Source organism: Bufo gargarizans, chromosome 2 (assembly GCF_014858855.1).
Source record: "Bufo gargarizans isolate SCDJY-AF-19 chromosome 2, ASM1485885v1, whole genome shotgun sequence".
Classification (NCBI taxonomy): Eukaryota; Metazoa; Chordata; class Amphibia; order Anura; family Bufonidae; genus Bufo; species Bufo gargarizans.
In genome coordinates, this window is record NC_058081.1 from 104697733 (window position 1) to 104719702 (window position 21970).

General features: G+C 41.2%; 1 protein-coding gene across 1 annotated transcript in view; it reads left to right on the forward strand.

Moving 5' to 3' along the window:
- ITGA11 (integrin subunit alpha 11) overlaps positions 1–21970 on the forward strand; it is a 129879-nt gene that overhangs the window by 26944 nt on the left and 80965 nt on the right. The window lies entirely within an intron of this gene.

Genomic DNA, 21970 nt, shown 5'->3' on the forward strand with positions numbered 1-21970 from the left:
CATATCTTAATCAGAGACAACTGGAAGAGGAGGAGAGAAAATGACTGCTCTTGATGGCCAACTTGGAGGGATAGCGTTTGGGGCAAGATATTGTGCAGCTCTGTGGTATGTGGTATTTTGCTCTATGGTATTGCTGACCCTCCTACTTTTGTTGCCACGCCTTCTGTCAATTTAGACCCTTTTACCATAATATTGGTCCACTTTTAGGTATTTTTTTCCAGGGTCACTTTAGGTTCCCATTTCGCCCCTGTTGGGGGGATGGGGGTCCTCCCTTAGGATCATTCTGTATTTGCCAGAACAGAGAGCCACTACAGAGCTTCTCCTACCCTAGTGGACCTAGTCCATCCATGTATTACATAGTTGTAAATTCATTTCAAAGCTGGCCTGTAACAGCACATCATTTACTGTAGTTCGGAACATGTATGGCTGGCCACAAGAAAGCCGACTCAGCTTCAATCTCAGAAGGGGTTGGTTTAATGAGACAATATACCGGATATGAGATAATATTAAATCTACATAATAAAATGGTGGCAGATGCTCTTCTTTTTTAAGTTGTGCCACTAAAATGTACACGATACTTTAGCCACTGTGTATGCAACACTGACCATAGCAGGATATTGAGCATTGCTAAATCAATGCAGTGAAAGGGTTAAGTTCATAAGAACAAGAAAAGGCCAAAAAGTCCTCCATATGTTTGCATATTTGTGGTGTGTTTGTATCTCATTTGGGATCAGAAGGAATCTGAGGAGCTAAATCGTATCTGAAGGAAATACATTTTAGAGCCTTAGATTCTGGCCACGATTCCATATGAGCTGAAAAGATAGATAATGTGAGCCTATAAACTAATGGTGCCTTCTCCTAATACCAAGTACCTTGTTCAAATGAGCCAGCTCCCAGAATGGCATGTGGTTCTGTTCTAGTTCATAAATGAGGTGTTTATTTTTTATCAGTGATATTGCTGATTATGGTAGATACTGAGATGTCCTCAATGGGCTTTCTCTTCTTTGTCTTATTGTCTCAGGTAGGTTAGTTCCTCCTAGTAAATCTGATGATAGTGCTTCTGTTCGGGCTCTAAGGCCACAATCACACAGAGCCGTTTGGTACAGTTTAGATGCCTTGTTTTGAGGCAAAGCCAGGAATTGATCCTAAAGGGAGGAAAAACATACAAGAAAGATTTGTTCATCTCCTTTTTTTTTATATCCATTCCATAACCGGATCAGAAATGATGCATCGAAAACTGTCCTATGTGAACCTGAATTTATAAGCAATATTGAACAGTGTAAAATGATTAGGCCCAGTTCACATATTTTGGTTGCAGTATGGTTGGTGCATGCTTTTTCTATTATGTTTCCTTTCCCTTTGGAATCTATTCAATCCCACAAAAAACACACAGAAGCCACTCTACTACTGTGATGTGGGCTCCTCATATGTTAGTTAGGCTACTTTCACACTAGCATTTCTATTTTCCAGTATTGAGATCTGTCATAGAGTCTCAATACTGGAGAAAAACGCTTCCGTTTTGTCCCCAATCATTGTCAATGGGGACAAAACATAACTGGACAGAACAGAATGCTCCAAAATGCATTCCGTTCCGTTCTCATACCGGAGAGCAAACTGCAACATGCTGTGGTTTTCTCTCCTTCATGGGATGCGGTTCAAGACGGATCCGTCATGACCCACAATGCAAGTCAATGGGGACAGATCTGTTTTCTCTGACACTATCTGACACAATAGAAAACGGATCCGTCCCCCATTGACTTTCAATGGAATCCATGATGGAATCGTCCTTGCAATGTTAAAGATAATACAACCGGATCCGTTCATAACGGATGCAGACGGAAGCGTTTTTGCTGAACCCTGCCGTATCCAGCAAAAACGCTAGTGTGAAAGTAGCCTTAGAGATAATTCGATTAGTATGGTTCTTGTTATATTTTTTAGGGGTGTTTTGACATTTTTACAGCACAAGACCCAGCTCTCTCCTCGGCATTCAGACATGGATTTAGCTCCGCACATATAGGACCAGCTATACAGTCTAGTGTTACATTGCAGCTGTATCTTCTGTAGCTGTGCATACCCTTTAGAGATGAGCTGGACTAAGGTTGCCGTTCCTGCTCCCACAATGTAGTATCTGAAATTATTTATGTACGTCCCTTGAGGTTTGCTTCACCACAGGATTCTTTTTGATGACAACTTCATTTAATAGCTCATTAAAGACCACGAGATCTGAAAATGATCAGATTTCATTTATCTTTAAATAACTCTTCCTCCAAAGAAATGCTTAGTCACAGTCATTTTCTGGAGCTATAATCCAACATTGCACCAGGTGGTCTGTATCTTGGGCTGTCTGTGAATCATATTAAGTTCAAAGAACTTTCCCAATGAAATCTAAAAACCCTCTTCAACCATTTCTTTGTAACATCTGAATTTAAGAGTACTACTATTGGCTGCCATTGCAGCTCCCACTTAAGTGCCACCCAGATATCCTGAATAGTTATAAACACACTTCTGGCCAATATGATGGACCCTTTCACCCTCACCTGCTATAAACCACCTAGTAGTTTACTATTAGGCCACTCACTGTCTCTAGACCACCATAGACTGCACCAACAATTGTCGAACACCTCCCTGAGATTTGTCAAAGTACGGTAGGAGTACAAGAACCCTGAATGTGGTACCTTTCTACCTTTTGGTTTATGAGTTCACTTAAATGGATTTTCTCAGAAAATGCATTTATCACCTGTCCACAGGATGGTCGAGCATGTGGGCTGACATTCCATTCAAAGTCTAAAGAGATGATGAAAACAGATGATCACTGGGATTTCTGGGAAAATTTGGAGCTACTGACTGTACTAAATAAAAATAGCTTTAGGCATGTTCATCAAGTTTGGTTTGTTTCTTTCACCATGTATATAAGAGATGGTTATTCTTTCTTTAATAATCTAATAATTCAGTATAATCTTAAGTGTTTAAGCGCAATCTTCCTTATCCTCTCCAACACCCTAATGCGCAATCTTCCTTATCCTCTCCAACACTCTAATGCGCAATCTTCCTTATCCTCTCCAACACCCTAATGTCAATTAGAGGGGTTCAGGAAACTGAGATCCATGTTATTGATTGCAAAGTTCTTGCACTAAAGGACTGTTCCGACGTCTGACGATAAAACTAAAGCCTTATTCACACATCAGTGTTTGGTCAGTTATTTCCATCAGTGATTGTGAGCCAAAACCAGGTTTGGCTCTAAAAACAGAACAGGTGCAGATCTTTCCCTTATACCTTATCTCTGTGTTGCCTATAATCCTGGTTTTGGCTCACAATCACTGATGGAAATCACTGACCAAAACACTGACGTGTGAATGAGGCTTTAGAGATGATTCAGCAGACTGATCTGGCAAAAATGCTGGCTGTCGGCTGGACAAAAACCACTGCATGCAGTGGTATTTGTCCTGCCAAAACCCGGAAAGAAGTCAGCTCACCAACAGATCCCATTATAGTCAATAGGGATCCAGTGGTGATCTGTTGATCCGGTGAACGTTCTCTCCCGGAACAGTCAGCTGGAAACGTTCACTGGAGATGTAAAAAAACAAAGTGGTAATTTGCTTAAACTGTGGTCACAGTTTGGTCACAGCATAACATTTTTAACTCTGCAAAGTTATTACAATGTTTTTTTTATTACATTTTATTTTTTAAACAATGGTATAACCATACAAAGTAAAATATTCAAATTGTTATTTCCATTTCTTAAACCTTACCCCCATAATACCCTCCCAAAATTCCACCCCTTTGCGATGCGTCTGCCCCCCCCCCCCCCCAAAAAAAAAAAGGAATAATGAAGGGAGAGCTATTTATCCTCTGAGTTTCTTTGTTTATATAGAACATATTTATACCTTTTGAACTTATAAACGAGATTTAGCCATATATTTATACTTGGAGTATTAGATGAAAACCAAGTCCGTGCAATCAAGAGCCTTGCCAAAAACATTATTTTAACCCAAAAAATCCTTTTATATTTATGGTTCCCAACCTTGGAAAGATCACTCAAAATCCAACACTCCACCGCAATTGGAATCACCACTTTCAGTTTTTGGGTAATGCAGTTATAAATTGCCCTCCAATATTCTTATAGTTCTGGGCAAGTCCAAAACATATGTAAATAATCTGCATCAGGAGAATGGGAGCCTGGGCCGCACATGCGCTGTAGGCTCCCATTCACTTCTATGGGAGCAGCGCTTGGTGGTGAACAGACCCTGGGAAATATGGGGCCCTCCAGCCACAGCTCTCCCCGCACTGCTCTCGTTATAGGTGCAGGTCCCAGCATCCCTTAGGGGATTTTCTACTTTCTAATAAGTATTAGAATCAACGTGGGGATTTCTGTTTTAAACATTTTAACTTCCTTCTCCAGGACCACCACAGTTTTTTCTATGGTAGTTACTCTGTCTTGTATTTTAGAGACATCATCTCTTATAAGAAGCACATCGGTCTGAATTACCCCAAGTTGAGTTGAAATATCTTTTATTAACTCTCCATTTTTTTAACCGCACTCAAGATTTCATTGAGTGGTGAGGTTTCATCTTTGGTCAAGACACCCCCACCTTCTGAATATCATGATCCAATACTTCTTCCATTCTAGATCCATTTTTTTTTTTTCTACATCCGAATCATGCAGCCTTTTTGTCCCGCTCTTGTAGTAACAACCTTTGGAGATTTAAAATTGTTTAAATTTTGTCAGTTTCTGTGAGTTTCTGACCAATTTTGGCAGATGTATACTCAGCAGAATGCCTATTTTGCTTAGGGGCCATTTTTTTTTCTCCTTTTTCCCCTCTTCTCTCTTGTCCCCCTTTCCTCTCGCTCTGTTTTTCCCTTTTTTCCTTCTTCCCTCCTCTTTCTCTTATTTCCTTCCCTTCCTTCCCTCCCTTTCCTTCTTATGTTGATTACCACTGAGGAAGATAGTATATTCAATCTAGTCAAAACTTTCTATAATAAAAAAAAGGAAGGAAAAAGAAGAAACCAGAAAAACAAAAAGGAACAAAAACAGTTCATCAAGGTAGTTCATCCAATATACGGAGAGTACCCATTCAGTAGTATATTCAGCAGATAGAGCAAACCTTTTGGTGTAACAAGGCAAGCACAGGAAGATCGAAGGGTATACACAGGAGACGAAAGGAGGGGTGGATCAAACATACGGACCAAAGAGGACGCAGGGCAACATCTAATCAAACCTCAATCCCAAGTCGGCTGGAAGCAAGGAGCGCAAGAGCGGAGGGTCAAGAAGCGGAGAGGTAAGGTGAGGCAGACTGAGACCGGAGGCAGAGACCATCCACGAGTGTTAGGTGGAAACAGGTAGTTACGGCGCAGATCTGTAAAGAGAGGCAGGCGGGCCGTCTATAGAAAGAAGCAAACGGGCACCAGAAGCAGGGACCATTCACAAACACCTAGTGGGAGCAGGCAGCCACGACAATCACTGCAGGAAAACAGGCAAGATGCTGGGGAGGTCGAGGGCTCAGAGGCGGCAATACCCACGGATCAACGAGGGCAGATCATAGTTTGTACGGCGTGGCGAGGAGGAGCGGGAGGCACAACGTAGCGTGACTACATCATCACGTCAGCCGCCGAGTTGAATGTTATTACATTGTTAGCCAGAGGGGAAAAAAAGTTCATAAGCGACTATGGTGAGGGTAGCAGACGTGGTTAGTAATGTCAACACAACATTTTCAGACTTCTTAAGAATTTTTAAACAAAAGCAGTATGCTGTAAACTATTGTGGAATATTCTAAAAAATAATTTCAACATCGTGGCCCAGATGTAACTGTACAGTATATGTCCAGTGGGTGGGTAAGGGGTGCTCCCAACACTATGTTGGGTCCCCCGGACACCGTCGAGTTGTCATTATCAGGAGGGGAAGATAAGGCAACCCAATGGAAAATACATGCAGAGAGCCAGGGTTTACAGTAAACCAATGTACTTCTTTACTGGAGACATAACAGGGCTCCCATAGAGGTACATGGGGCCTCCTCTTTACCTCTGTATGCTTCCATCCATTACCTTTCTATAGGAGGAGTAATAAAAGCTGGACTGGTGGGGTTTTGACCCCCTAGAATGAGGTACCCTGCCCCAGCATTTTACCAGCACTGGGAGAAGATGTATTTATCAGTGGCAAACCATGTCCAGTGGTAGATTTTGGGGTGGCCCAAACGTTTCGTCGGGTCTCCTGAACACTGTTGCTGCTCTCTGGAGGCAATGGTAAGGCGTGGTGCACCCCAATGGAAAATAAGTCCGGGTAGTCAAGGATTTGCAGTTTAAGGGGTTGTCTGGCCATATATGTTGCCAATATCTGCCAATATCTGCCAATATCTGGTTGGCGGGGGTCTGACACCTGGCAACCGCACTGATCAGTTGTTTAAAGAGGAGGCGGCACTCTACTTTAGTGGAGCAAGTACTTGTAATTACAGTACACCGTCGCTAAAGAGTAGGCGGCGCTCCACTTTTGTGGACTTAGTACAATCAGACAGCACTGCAAATTATGTAATTAAATAATTAGTGAATTTTATTCAACTGGACATGATGCACAACAAATTATGGCAACATTTTGGGCTAAACAGTAGCCCATCATCAGGCCTAGTTAAGCCCACATAAGAGGAACTGTCAGCGTTCCTCTAATGTGGGCATAACTAGGCCTAAAGAAGGGCTACTGTTTAGCCCGAAACGTTGACATAATTTGTTGTGCATCATGTCCGGCTGCATAAAATTCACGACTTATTTCATCACATCATTTGGAGTGCTGTCTGATTGTACTAAGTCTCAAAGTGTTGCTCCTTGGGTGGAGTCAGGAACATTTCCAGACGAGCACCCATAACAGCCAGATTCCTGTTGAGTGCTGTAACCACCCTTGAAGCTGCTGCACTTAAGTGGAGCAAGTACTTGTAATTACAGTACACCATCACTATAGACTAGATGGTGTTCGGTGTAATGACCAGGAAGTGGCGCTCACATAGAGCTCCACCTCCTCAAACAGCTATGAAAGTGGGGGTCCTGAATGTTGGACCCCCACCAATCAGAAATTTATGACCTATTCTGACGATCAATATATATGACCAGACAACCCCTTTAACCAGTGTGCTTCTTTACTGGAGGAACACAAATGCAAAACAATACAGGCAAGGCACTGAGCTAGCTTCTGCAGTCTCCTCCCAGGCAGAAGAAGGTTTTGTGCTGAGGAAATGCCTGAACTAGAGGTCCCTCTCAAAAGGCTGCTACCCTGGCCAAAGGGCTGGTGGCACAGGGTCTGTGGCAGAGTATACCCATCTTAGTGTCTTCTTCTTCTGGTCACGCGTGCAGTCTGGCAGAGTCTGCTTTTCTTCTAGTGGGAGGGGTGGAGTGGAGAATCAAACCCTAAACAGAAACCATACAGTCAAAAGGCCAGTGTGTCTGTTTTTCCCTCCAAAATTTCCCCTTTTAGTCCCTACTAGGGAAGATTTCTATCTTCTCAGTGTATAGTTAGAAAGTCCCAAAGTCTCTCATTATTAGCTGACTGTGCACTAACCATTTCCACAGTGCAGTGCAGATATATATACAGGTGAAACTCGAAAAATTTGAATATTGTGCAAAGTTCATTTATTTCAGTAATGCAACTTAGGCCTCATGCACACGACCGTTGTGTGCATCCGTGGCCGTTGTGCCGTTTTCCGTTTTTTTTCACGGACCCATTGACTTTCAATGGGTCCGTGGAAAAATCGGAAAATGCACCGTTTGGCAGCCGCATCCGTGATCCGTGTTTCCTGGCCGTGAAAAAAATATGACCTGTCCTATTTTTTTCACGGCCAACGGTTCACGGACCCATTCAAGTCAATGGGTCTGTGAAAAATCACGGATGCACACAAGATTGTGATCCGTGTCCGTGATCCGTGTCCGTGATCCGTGTCCGTTTTTTCCTATCATTTCAATGGCAAACTTGACTTAGATTTTTTTTTCATTTTTCATGTCCGTGGATCCTCCAAAAAACAAGGAAGACCCATGGACGAAAAAACGGTCACGGATCACGGACCTACGGACGCCGTTTTTGCGGACCTTAAAAAAAAACGGTCGTGTGCATGAGGCCTCAAAAGGTGAAACTAATATATGAGATAGACTCATCACATGCAAAGGGAGCTATTTCAAGCCTTTATTTGTTATAATTTGGATGATTATGGCTTATAGCTTATGAAAACCCCAAAGTCTCAATTTTGAGGTACCCTTTGCTCAGGGGGTATAGATTAATTAGCAGACTACAGTGTGACACTTTGAGCCTAGAATACTGAACCTTTTCATAAAATGCTAATTTTAAGCTGCATTAATGCAATTCCTTTTAATTTGCATTATTGAAATAAATGGACTTTTGCACGATATTAAAATTTTTTGTAGTGCAATAACAATGTAAATGAACAGGATGTAGTACAATAACTATATGAAAGCAAGTTTAACAATATAAAAAGGCATAAAGTGTAAACAATGGCATAAATCATAGTGCAAGTTAACCCTTCCAAGTGCACTAAAGTATGGAGTTGATGACTTTGCATACTAGCAATAGGAGAAAATGTCCACAAACATCCATAGTCCAAAGAACCCAAGGCACTACATGTGGTTCCTATGAGCAATGCTCAATATAATCAGCAGGGTGAAAATGGAAATTGTTTGCCACCATTCTAAAAAAAAAAGTCCAGTGCTCCTGAAACATAATATCCGAGCAGTCAAATTTTTGCATTTTGGGTTTACAATGGATGACCAACAAGGAATCTGCAGCTATGATGTTGGTTATTTATATGTGTGGCCATAATACCCATGGTGGTAATTGTTATCTCTCCAGTCCTCATGTACAGTACATATGCATGATATATGAGCTAATCTGAAGGATAGAGTTATGTAATCTAATCATCTGGTGTTTGGTCAGTGCGTGCAGGAATTAGTCATGTCCCCGCTGGGCAAGTAATGGAGACTCTTGCTCAAGTGTACAGAGTACAGATGCTGAGATACCATGCCTATTAAGTAACAAGTGTTCCTGAGCCTAGGGTTTAGGGTAAACTGAAGTTGTCCCAAGCGAAATTACTAATTAAATGGAAGGAATATGGCCTGAGTTCATTCGATGTGTAAGTTTCCTAGATCAGGAGGCGTAAAGTGTATGAGATGTGCCAACTCTACTCTGCCTTCAGGACACAGAAGTGATGTCAGAGTAATTCTTGGTAAACAACAGCTTGGACGCAGTTTTCATGGGGGAGAAGAAATACAACAGATATAGTTCAAGTGATGCTATTCAGAGTCATTGCAATGTGATTTGGCACAGGCACAGGCACCACATCATGAAAGATAAAATAGGAGATGGAGGCAGAATGGATGTTATTCTTCTTTCTGGTGACGGCCTGGACCTTGTCTTGATACTGGCACTATTATACTAAATGTAATCTGCCAGCTCTTCACTTTTCTCTTGACATTACAAACCATGGTGTGTTCCCTCCACACATGGCGATTGTGTGAAGGCCAGGGCCCGGAAATTCACACACTGTTTGGAAAAGATTCCAGAATTTGGTTCATTTAAGATGTCAGGTTATAGTGTGTGAGTTCTGTGCTATGTGTACTATGTGCACTACAGGTTAAACTCGAAAACCTAGAATATCGTGCAAAGGTTCATTTATTTCAGTAATGCAACTTAAAATTAGAATATTGTGAAAAAGGTTCAATATTATAGGCTACGGGGTACCTCAAAATTTTGACGTTGGGGTTTTCATAAGCTGTAAGCCATAATCATCCAAATTATAACAAATAAAGGCTTGAAATATCTCGCTTTGCATTTGATGAGTCTATCTCATGTATTAGTTTCACCTTTTAAGGTGCATTACTGAAATTATTGAACTTTGTACAATATTCTAATTTTTCGAGTTTCACCTGTAAGTGTACACCTTGTGGTTTGGTATACTTTGTAGGTGCCCTGTGTAAGCTAAGTGATGGATTCTTCAAGGGGTTCTCCGGGAATTATGAAAATACTTAAATATTACTTTATTCTAAAAATATTCTCAAATACATTTCATTATTTATAATGGCTCATTTTGTCTAGGGAGCAATCATCAGGGGAAACAAAATGGCCACTGTCCCATTAGTTCACACAAAACCTGTCCTGATTACACATGAGGACAAGTTACTTTACAACACTGAGGTAAAGAGCTGCCTCATACTCCGCCTCTCTACTTGTCAGGAATTTTGATCCTGAATACAGATGATAAGAACTTTAGCTGAATCTCTGGGGAATTTAGTTCATGAGGAGACATGAAGTACAAAGCAGACGGACAGGACAGGCTGTGGTAATGTGTTGCTGTGGTAATGGAGACTGTAAACAAGTGTTGCTACTCATTAGCCACCCTCACCCACGTCTCATGTCTCCTCATCATCTCCATTCCCACAGAGATTCACCTGTATTCAGGATCATGATTCCTGACAAGGAGAGCAGAGAGGAGGATGAGGCAGCACTATAGCTGATTGTGGTGAAGTAACTTGTCTTCCTGTGTGATTAGGACAGGTTTTTTGTGTACTGATAGGACAGAGGCCATTTTATTTCTCCTAATGATTGCTCCATAGACAAAACAAGCCATTCTAAGTAATAAAAGGTATTTGTGAGTATTTTCATTTTTGTAATTTCTGGAGAACCCCTTTAAGGCCTCATGCACACAAAATCATATCAGTTTTGTGATCTGCAAACCACATGTCAATAAAACAAGGAGAAACGTGAGCTGATAATATCTGTGTACTGTCCATATTTTTTGACCCCATAGAAATGATAAATGTGGATCGGCCACAGACCGAAAATACGGTGTTGCACATGTGGCCTAAAGGCGTAGTTTGAAAGGTCCTCCAACAATAAGCTGATTACAGGGTCTACGCTATTGAGATCAGCTGTATTTTAGGAGCAAACCTGGCATCAGGTGTTCTACTCTGGCTAATAGATGAGCATCCTGAATGAGGGCAGTAACAGCATTGAAGGGTAGGTTAGTATAAATAGTAGATATTTTATACCATTCTTCAACCCCTTCTATTTTGGAGTCCGTTTTGTTTTTGCATTTTTTGTTTTGCACTCCCTGCATTTCCAGAGCCATAACTTTGTTATTTTTCCCTTCACATAGCCATATGAGGGCTTGTTTTTTGCAGGACAAGTTGTACTTGTCACCATTTAATATTGCATATGATGTAGTGGGAAGTGGTAAATTTTTTTCAAATGGGTTGAAATTGGGAAAAAAATTCCGCTACAGTTTTACAGTTTTTTATTTATTTATGGTCAATGTGTGACAAAACTGACCAGTTACCTTCATTCTACAGGTGAGTAAGAATCCGATGATACCTTATATGTATACTTTTTCTTGATACTGATAAAATAATAAAAAACATGGAAAAATCCGTTTTCTTTTTTTGTCACCATATTTTGACCCCGGAGCAATCTGTGCGGGGCAATCTGTACTTTTCATTGATTCTGGGGTGTATGACTTTTTGATCACTTTTTCTTTTCGTGGGAAATAAAGCAACCAAAAATGCCAAATCGGCCATTTGACGCTTTTTTCCGTTTTGCCGTATAGGGAAGATATTTTTATATTTTTATAGTAAGGGCATTTTCGCACATAGCGATATCCATGATGTGTATTTTTTTTTTTTTTTTTAGTTCTTATATTTTTTTGGGGGGGAAAGGGGGGTGATTTGAATTGTTTTTTTTATTTTTTTATCTTTAAAAACTTTATTAATTTATATCTTTTTTTTACAATTTTTTTTATAGTTCCCATAACAAGCAGTCATTAGACTATGAGAAAATTACTAGTTTCCTATGGAGCCCTGCTGCAGGTAAGGGCTCCATAGGAAATAGTGAGCAGGGGCTGCTGCACACAAAAAATCAGTAATTAGCTCCTCTGATCGCCGGAAGCGATTGTTTGCGGTATTTACAGCGCTCAGGCACAGGGCCGGTGCAAGGATTTTTGCCAACACAAGCGAAGCTACATTTTGGCGCCCCCCCCCCCCCCCTCCACCCCCCCACGCTTCTCCTCTCTGTGGTCCTGGTATTTTCTCTCTGCTTCGGACAATGGCTGGTTTAAGAACCATATTTTTCGCCCTATAAGATGCACCTAGGTTTTAGAGGAGGATAATAAGAAAAAAATCTTTTCCATTACACCTCAGGTCAGACCAGCAATCAGCCCCCCAATGTTAATCAGACCTCAGCTCACAGCCCCAATCAGACCCCCAATGTTAATCAGACCTCAGATCAGAACCCCATGTCAGACATCATCCCTCAGCCATCAGCCCCCAATGTCAGCCATCAGACCCCCATGTCACATTTCTCCCCCTCCATGTCACATTTTTCCGCCCTCCCCCAGGGTGCGCCCTAAGGCGACCGCTTGGTCTGCCTTATGGTAGCACCGGCCCTGCTCAGGCATTACTGATGGTCGCGTACATTAGTCGTGGGTGTCTGCTTTATGAAACAACAGGCACCCCACAGCTATGGCGCCATCTTTAAAGACCTGGCCAGGGTGCTGGTTGGGAAAGGGTTAAAGGGGTTATCCAACTGAAAAGTTGCCTCTCATGTTATAAAATAATAAATAAATAAAATACTACTTAGCTCTCCAATCCTTCACTGATCTGCCTTGGCAGTCCCTAGAACTTTGCTTAGAATGAGCCAGCATGTGACTACCACAGCCAATCACTGATCCCTGTATGTATTGGACCCCTGTTGATATACTACATAAGCCCAACAGTGGAACAACTCTTTAAATATAATAAAATAACAATATATTTATTCTGCTAATTCTGTGCTTAGAAGTCCAGTAGACAATCTTATCTGTGAATGGCGGCCTTGCCTGAACGATTGTGCATACAGAAATAGCTGTATCTGAACAGGACCGCCCACCGGACTCCTAAATCTAGAATGAGCATAGAATTAAATGAATGAATTATAAGTTATACCCAATCTTTTCCCATAACATTATATATCAATCTGCTCAGCTTCTCCTGCTCTATAACACGATGCTTGCAAGCTGACCTCATTTTTCTATGTGACAGGTTCCCTTTAAGCACCAAGAATACATTCACTCCTGATAGCAAGTGACTTATCCAGTATTCTCATTATTTTTATTATGGTTATTGTATGTTGTCACATTGAATACCACAACAGTTAACAGTCGAGGTCTTATCCTAGCAGTGACTACTCATGCCAGTTACTGGTATACTAGGCTTTAATGAAGATCTTACAGAACTACAGTATGTAGAATGAAGCCAATATTTTTTTGGGCGCCATTTCTGCAGATTCAGGGGTACAGTTAGATGCTCTGAGCAGCTCTCACATCGCAGTTTTGTGAGTCTGCCCTGTCGCTGGGTTACATTTCTGCTGTTTATATTTTCCTGGCTCTGCTCCCTTTGACCAGATGTTTGAAGGTTCCTCCTTTATGTCTGTCCCTTTGGAATGTCCCCATCACCAGCGTGGCCACATGTGCGCAGCATGCAGTCCTGACTGCGTGTGACAAGTCATCAACTGCTACTCATAATGGGGACCAGTAGATATGAGGGCATCTTTGGGTGCAAAAGCATATTTGATGTGTTTAGCAGTGTATATTTCCACCGTTCATAGGGTTACATTTCCTGCTAAGTTCATTGTTGCCCAGTGAGCCAATACACACACTCCCAGCACATCTGGTTTTGTGAGCAGTCTTTGGCTGCTGCTTCCAGTATCATGGATGGACTCCCAAAACTTTTTGTCTGTTAAAAATGATCCAAAACCTATTAAATGAAATGACATATCATCTGCTACCAACCTGCAACTGTGAACGTGCAGCGGATTCATGCCGCTATTATGGAACCAATAAGCCATACTAGGGAAGCGTATACTTAATGGATAACATTCTCCTATTGTAACCATACAATATTGGAAGCATTCCCTGAATGTAAACTTCATGAAAATGTTAATTAATTGCAGTATTACAATCATGGTGGGATAAGTACCCCTGCACAAATTATAATTTGTATACTTTGTTAGTCATTTTTCTATAGGTTAAAGAGATTGGCCTTCTTCTGAACACTACAAGCAAAACTGATATGTCTTGGTCCATGACCTGAGGGGGCAGTATACAGTGATAAGTAGTGACAAAAGTTTGGGCACCCCTGGTCAAAATTACTGTTACTGTAAACAGTTCAGCACATTGAACATGAATGATCTCCAAAGGGCATAAAGTTAAAGATAACACATATTTTAAGCAAAAACTATTTTTTATTTAAGGCTTTTACATTTTCAAAATAACAAAAAGGAAAAGAGCACAAAGCAAAACTTTGGGCACTCTGCATGGTTAGTACCTGGTAGCACCCCATTTGGCAATTATCACAGCTCGTAAATGCTTTTTGCAGCCAGCCAAGAGTCTTTCAGTTCTTGTTTGAGGGATTTTCATCCATTCTTTCTTGCATAGGAGTTCCAGTTCTGTGAGATACCTGGGCCATCTTGCATGCACTGCTATTTTGAGGTCTATCCACAGATTCTCAATGATGTTCAGATCAGGGAACTGTGATGGCTGTGGTAAAACCTTCAGCTTGTGCCTTTTGAGGTAGTATATTGTGAATTTGAAGTATGTTTAGAAGCCATCAGCTTTTTTAGTTATGTTTGCTTCCAGAATTTGATGGAATTTCATTGAATCCATTCTTGCCTCTACCTGTAAAACGTTTCCTGTGCCATTTGCTGCAACACAACCCCAAAGCATGATTGATCGACCCCCAAGCTTAATGGTTTTAGATGTGTTTTTTCATAAAATTCTGTGTCCTTTGTTTCTCCAAACATACCGTTTGCTCATTGTGGCCAAAGAGTCCTATTTTCACCCCATCGGTCCACGGGACTTGTTTCCAAAATGCATCAGGTTTATTTAGATGCTCTTTTGCAAACTTCTGATGCTGAATTTTGTGGGGAGGACTCAGGAGAGGTTTTCTTCTCCTGACTCTTCTATAAATGCCATATTTGTGCAAGTGTCACTGAAAAGTAGAAAAGTGTACCACAACTCCAGTGTCTGCTAAACCTTCCTGAAGGTCTTTTGCAGTCAAGCGGGAGTTCTGATTTGCCTTTCTAGCAACCATATAAGCAGCTGTTTTTGACATTTTTCTTGGTTTTCCAGACCTTCTCTTGACCTCCACTGTTCCTGTTAACTGCCATTTCTTAATTACATTTCAAACTGAAAAACCTGAAAGCGCTTTGCTGTATTCTTATAGCCTTCTCCTGCTTTGTGGGCCTCAACCATTTTCATGTTCAGAGTTTTAGGCAGCTGCTTAGAAGAACCTATGGCTGCTGTTTTTTAGGACAAGGTTAGAGTCTGGGTATTTCTAAAGCTTTGAAATTTGCATCAAATGGCCTTTCCTAACTATGATTGTGAACAAGCCTTAACCCTAACATGCTATTTAAGGTCTGAGACCTCGATCAAAGTTATCTGAGAGCTCAAATCTCCTTGGGTTCCTGTACTTTTGCAAGGTACCCCTTTCCTTTTTTCGCTCTAAAATTGTACAACACCAAAATAATACACTGATATTGCTTAAAAAGTTTGTTTCATCTTTAACGTTATGCCTTTTGGAAATCATTTCATCTTAAACTTGCTTAACAGTTCACATTAACAGTAATTTTTCCTAAACATTTGCATGCCACTGTATTCTACCGAAGAACACATCCTTCTTTCATACATGGTGCCCTAAGCCACCACACTATGCATGATTCAGTGTATACATTTTGCCCAGCATTAAGAGCTGACCTGTAGTTTTGCAGTATATGTTCTTTGCAGTATGGCTACATGCCTTGAGGATATAAATCATTAGGTATGCATATGTTATTTAGGTCGAGTTCACATTACTGTTAGCTTTCCTTTCTTCTGATCCATCTGAAGAATAGAATATTTTTTTTTAAAACAGATCCATAATTTTGGGTATCTGGTCTGATCAGTTGGTATCAGTTTTTGTCAATTCTATCAGACATTAATTGATGGGAGTGCTGGGAGTCAGTCCCCAATAAATCTGATATTAGTGATCTTTCCTTGGGATAGGTCATCAATATTACTCTCAGAAAATCCCTTTAAATTTCATTACACCATCTACTAAGTATATAGTAGTACAGTAGTGTAATAAAAGACTAGCCATTACAAACCATTGAAGGAGTAATTTCATAAATCATTCTCATACCACAAGTCCTGAAAGGCTGTTGACAGCTGTTTTAAAGTAATTTATATTTCCATAATAAAAATACATTTATAATTATTCTCTGCTTCAATGTTTCCCATTGGTTCTGCTGCTAATATGTGTTTCGGATGATTCTAGACAGAATCGGTCTGCCGCTGACAGTACACTGCCTTCTTACTCCCTTTGCAGAATGGGTCATCTGAATTATACTGCCGAGCTATTGTACAGGCTCTGGTCCTTCCCTGAAGGCTGAAAGCTATTTCTATTGGCTGCTCTGCAGGCGATCACTATGTACAGACCTGGATGTGGGAGCGAGTAGCTGAGCATGCGTGTCCACCAGCTCAGTGGATGGTAGTTCACAATGCTGTACACTTTGACCAGCAGGTGGCGACATACTATGTAAGCAAATGTTATTCTGGCGTAATTTGAGACAAATATTGGTGTACATGCTTTGCACCACATTTATTATTTCAGACACTTTTTGGACGTGTCCAACAAGGGAGCTTAAGATGAGTCCCAAAAAATGAACTCAAATTTTGGCGCACAATTCGGGTGTGAAGTAAGCCAAATGTGAATGTCGACTAGCCAATCTAAGGTCTCATGGACACAAACAATTTTGAACTTGTGCAAGTTCTGTCGGTGAAAAGCTGATGTTTTTCCTTCAGTTTGCTTCAGTGTTTTCTGCTAATCTGTTAAATTCGTGCATTTGTTTTCCACACAGATGTGCGTCATCAGTTTTCATGTGTTTTTCACATGTGAAAAAAATGAAAGAATAGCACACTGCATCTACTAGAGATCATCAATGAAAAACTGTGTGCTTCGCTGTACCACTGACTTGAATGGGCGTGAAAAGTGCTGCAAAAAATTGAAAGTGCAGCTTTTATTCACACATATTGTGTGTGAGATTAAAAACACCAATGGGCATAAACTCATTTAGGCCGAACTCACACGGCCGTGTTCCGTGGCCGAGAGCGGTCCGTGGTATGCCAGGCTGGATTCCTGTTCAGAGCAGGAGCGCACGGCGTCATTGGTTGCTATGACACAGTGCGCTTCAAGTCGCCGCTGCAGTACAGTAATACTACCAGTGTATTACTGTACTGCAGCGGCGGCATGAAGCGCACGGCGTCATAGCAACCAATGTCAATGACGCCGTGTGCTCCTGCTCTGAACAGGAATTCAGCCTGGCATACCACGGACCGCTCTCGGCCACGGAACACGGCCGTGTGAGTTCGGCCTTACTCTAATGGGTCAATTTTCACTGCAGGTGTGTTTTAAACACAGATGGCAACCGCACGTAAAAATAACTCATGTGCATGAGCTATAAAGGGGTTGTGCCACCATTAAATGTTTGTTTTTTTTAAATATAATTCAGAATGAAAAACAAGTTACTTTTGTAATTCAGTTTTTGTAATTTAGTTTCTGTTACAAAAATGCTTTAGTTGTGAGATATTCACATTATTTAATTATAATGGCACCACCTGGTGTTTAACTGTGTAGTAATGGGCATGTCCACCTACTGAGGTGGTCACACATGTTCAGTTCCATCCTTCAACTGCCACCAGCTGTACCTACTGTTAAAAGCTGGGGCAGTCACAGGGAGATAGCTGCAGCAGAAAGGACATGCCTCTTTAGAAAGCACACTGAACTGTCAGCATTGAGGCAATCTAGCAGAGCAATTGGAGCAATGAATGCGGAGATCTCCGGACCCATGTGAGGTACAGGGCTGGTTCTAGCTTTCTTAGAGACTGCTATGTACTATATGATGTCTGATTTAAATTTTTTACATCAATCAGTGGGATAACTCTTTTAAAATTGTGTCTGATTTAACATCCAGCATCAGCCACTTTGATAAATCTGTCACATTTTTTGACTGTCTAGTCTAACTTTACACTGTCTGAAAGTTAGACAGGATTTGAGAATCCGTCCAAGTCATTATAACATTTAAATTATAACCGACTTGCAAGGATTACTATTCAGTATAAATATTCCTAATTTTCTTTTAAGGGTACTTATTTAACCAACATAGATATGTATATGGGGGCAATTTTAGATTGTGCAGTAAATGCATTCAGATCATAGTTATCGTGTACTTTGTGCTGATTTAGTGTTGAAGTGTTGGCTATGGAGCAAAAAAGTTGCAACGATAACATGATTTTTTTTCCTGCCATAGGGAAACATTGTGGGGTTGCTCCATGGTTGCAATAGCATGAGATATACCCGTAATTGCATCTACATAGCCCTAGTGAAGTGGACTGACACATATAAGTTGTTTCTTTATGGCTCCGGTGACTATGTGAGCCACGCACCCCGGGCTGCCATTGTGGTGAGGTACCTGCTCATTGCTGATTGTCAGTTTGTTCTTGCCAACATACTACTATACTGTACCTCACTATACACGGGCCATGGAAGGGAACACTTGTACTGCAAACCAGGACTAACAGGTAGTGAAACATATTACATAGCTAATCAGAATGTACGAGATGACCAGTGACGAGGAGTCACATCGGAATCAAGCACGTCTGGGTGCAATCCTTACTGGGCCGTGTGTGCCAGTATGGATATGTCATAGTGTCTGTAATATTAAGAAGCAGTGCTTGCAGGGTTCATGTTACTTCCTACGGCAGAGAGGTAGAGAGCTGAGTAATTTCCACTGGTGGCAGCCAAGTTAATATAAGACTGGCAGCTTGCTCTATGGAGGTTTATGTGAACGCGAATGTTACCCCAGCACATACAGAAATTGGACTGAAAGCTGAAAGTTTCATTCAAGTTGCATTCATGAAAAAAAAAAAAAAAAGAAGCTAAACTACTAAAACAACATTAGACTCTCAGACTTTGTAATTTCTTATTAAGGAAATTGGTCCAATATTACATGTCTCTGTGATTGGCAAAAGTATGTGAACCTCAGGATTATTAGATATTTTAAAGGTTAAATTAGAGTCAAGTAGTTTCAGTCAATGGGATGACAATTGAGTAGTAATAAAGCCCACCACAGTGCTCTTTAGCCCACCTTAATGCCCTCAGTAGTATTAAAACCCCAAGTAGTAAATATATGCCCCCTATAGGGCCCTCAGTAATACTAATGCTCTCAGTAGTAATGATGCCCACCACAGTATGGCCCAGAAGTAATAATACCTGCCTATAGTGTCCCCAGTTGTAATAAAGCCCCCATAATGTGTGCTAGTAGAACAAAAATGCCCCTATAGTGGCCCCAGTAGAACTTATGCCCCCTAATGTGTGCCAGTAGAAAAAATGTCCCTCTCATAGTGCCCCCAGTAGTACTAATGCCCACTAATGTCTGCCAGTAGAAAGAATTGTCCACTTATAGTGCCCCCAGTAGTAATAGTGCCCCCTAATGTGTGCCAGTAGAAAAAAATTTCCCCTATAGTGCCCCCAGTAGCAATAATTTCCATTTATCGTGCCGCCAGTAGAAAAATATGACCACTCATAGCGCCACCTTGTTATAGTAATGACCTCTTCCTTTTATAGTTGCCCTAAAGCATGCTACAAAAGGAAATAACAAACACAAACTGCTGCCAGCGATGCAGTGCAGGACATAGGCCTCTTCCGGCTCAGGCTGCGCGATGATGATGATGGTTTCATTGCGCCGCCTGTGCTGGACTTTAATAGACTTCAGGCCTAGTGCCTATGGAAGTGAGTGGTGAGGCAGGGAGACATTGGCTTCAGTGCCCTGCCACAGCATACAACTATATTGATGTCCAAAGTATGGCGATACAGCTGAATATCAAGAGACCCTAGAAAACAGCAGTGAAACACTGCTAGGGCAGTCTTACTTATTTTTGCTGAAAATGCTGCCTTACATATATCCATGCAGAAGAGGGCTGCCATCATTGGTATGGAAAATAAAAATGCCTTTGTGGAATCCAAGTGCAAAAAAACGACATCATTTAAAAGTAGAGAAAGATAACCAAATCAGTCAATAATATTAGATTTTATCATTTATTTCTTGACAATTATATTTTTTATTTTATTCACTTATATAGCGCTACCATATTCCGCAGCACTTTACAGACATTAGCATCCAAGTGTCCCCAATGGGGCTCACAGTCTAGATTCCCTACCAGTATGTCTTTGGAGTGTGGGAGGAAACTGGAGTTCCCGGAGGAAACACACACAAACATGGGGAGAACATACAAACTCCAAGCAGGTGTTGCCCTTGGTCGGATTCAAACCTAGAACCCCAGCGCTGCAAGGCACTACTGCTAACCACTGAGCCACCATGCTGCCCGTTGATATACAGGGTGGGCCATTGATATGGATACACCTTAATAAAATGGGAATGGTTGGTGATATTAACTTCCTGTATGTGGCACATTAGTATATGTGAGGGGGGGGGAAACTTTTCAAGATGGGTGGTGACCATGGCGGCCATTTTGAAGTCGGCCATTTTGAATCCAACTTTTGTTTTTTCAATAGGAAGAGGGTCATGTGACACATCAAACTTATTGGGAATTTCACAAGAAAAACAATGCTGTGTTTGGTTTTAACTTAACTTTATTCTTTCATGAGTTATTTGCAAGTTTCTGACCACTTATAAAATGTGTTCAATGTGCTGCCCATTGTGTTGGATTGTCAATGCAACCCTCTTTTCCCACTCTTCACACACTGATGATGTGTTTCCCTCTTTATGCACTAAAGCTGGCACGTTCCCTGAGTTTTTCCAGCAAGATGGTGCACCACCACATTATGGGTGTCAGGTCCGAGCATTCCTAGATGAACAGTTTTTCTGGAAAGTGGATTGGTCGTCGTGGGCCAGTTGAATGGCCCCCAAGGTCTTCCGATCTGACCCCCTTAGACTTTTATCTTTGGGGTCATCTGAAGGCAATTGTCTATGCTGTGAAGATACAAGATGTGCAGCACCTGAAACTACGGATACTGGAAGCCTGTGCTAGCATTTCTCCTGCAGTGTTGCTATCAGTGTGTGAAGAGTGGGAGAAGAGGGTTGCATTGACAATCCAACACAATGGGCAGCACATTGAACACATTTTATAAGTGGTCACAAACTTGTAAATAACTCATGAAAGAATAAAGTTACATTAAAACCAAGCACACCATTGTTTTTCTTGTGAAATTCCCAATAAGTTTGATGTGTCACATGACCCTCTTCCTATTGAAAAAACAAAAGTTGGATTCAAAATGGCCGACTTCAAAATCACCAACCATTCCCATTTTATTAAGGTGTATCCATATAAATGGCCCACCCTGTATATCACGTCTGTGAGTGGCAAAAGTATATGAACCTTTACTTTCAGTATCTGGTGTGACCCCTTTGTGCAGCAATAACGGCGACTAAATGTATCTGTTAATTGGTGATTAGTCTTGGAGGAATTCTAGCCCATTCCTCAGTACGGATTAGCTTCAGTTCTGCTATGTGTTTTACTCCCATAAACTGCTCCGAAATCAGCAGATTCATCCTCCTTTCCTCTACTGGAGGGAGGATGGAATTGCATACATGGCAACTGTCTTTTCAGAATGTGATCTTTCTTATTATCCTGCACCTTTTAAGCTTGGAATGATACGTTCCAACTAACATGTAAACTGTTGTCAACGTTAGTCATACTCTGTAAATCCTGTCTAGAAATCTGATACCGGTTGGGTGTGAGTGGAGCTACTAACCTCAAACTTCTGTGTAACCCACAAGCTGCTTCAGCATGTCACTTGTGGTTTTCATGAAACCTCCTGGATCTTACAAGTCTCTTGGTCATGTCTTTACAGTTACAAATAAATAGATATGTCCTTCCTCAGCTTTGCTCTTTAGCACATGAGG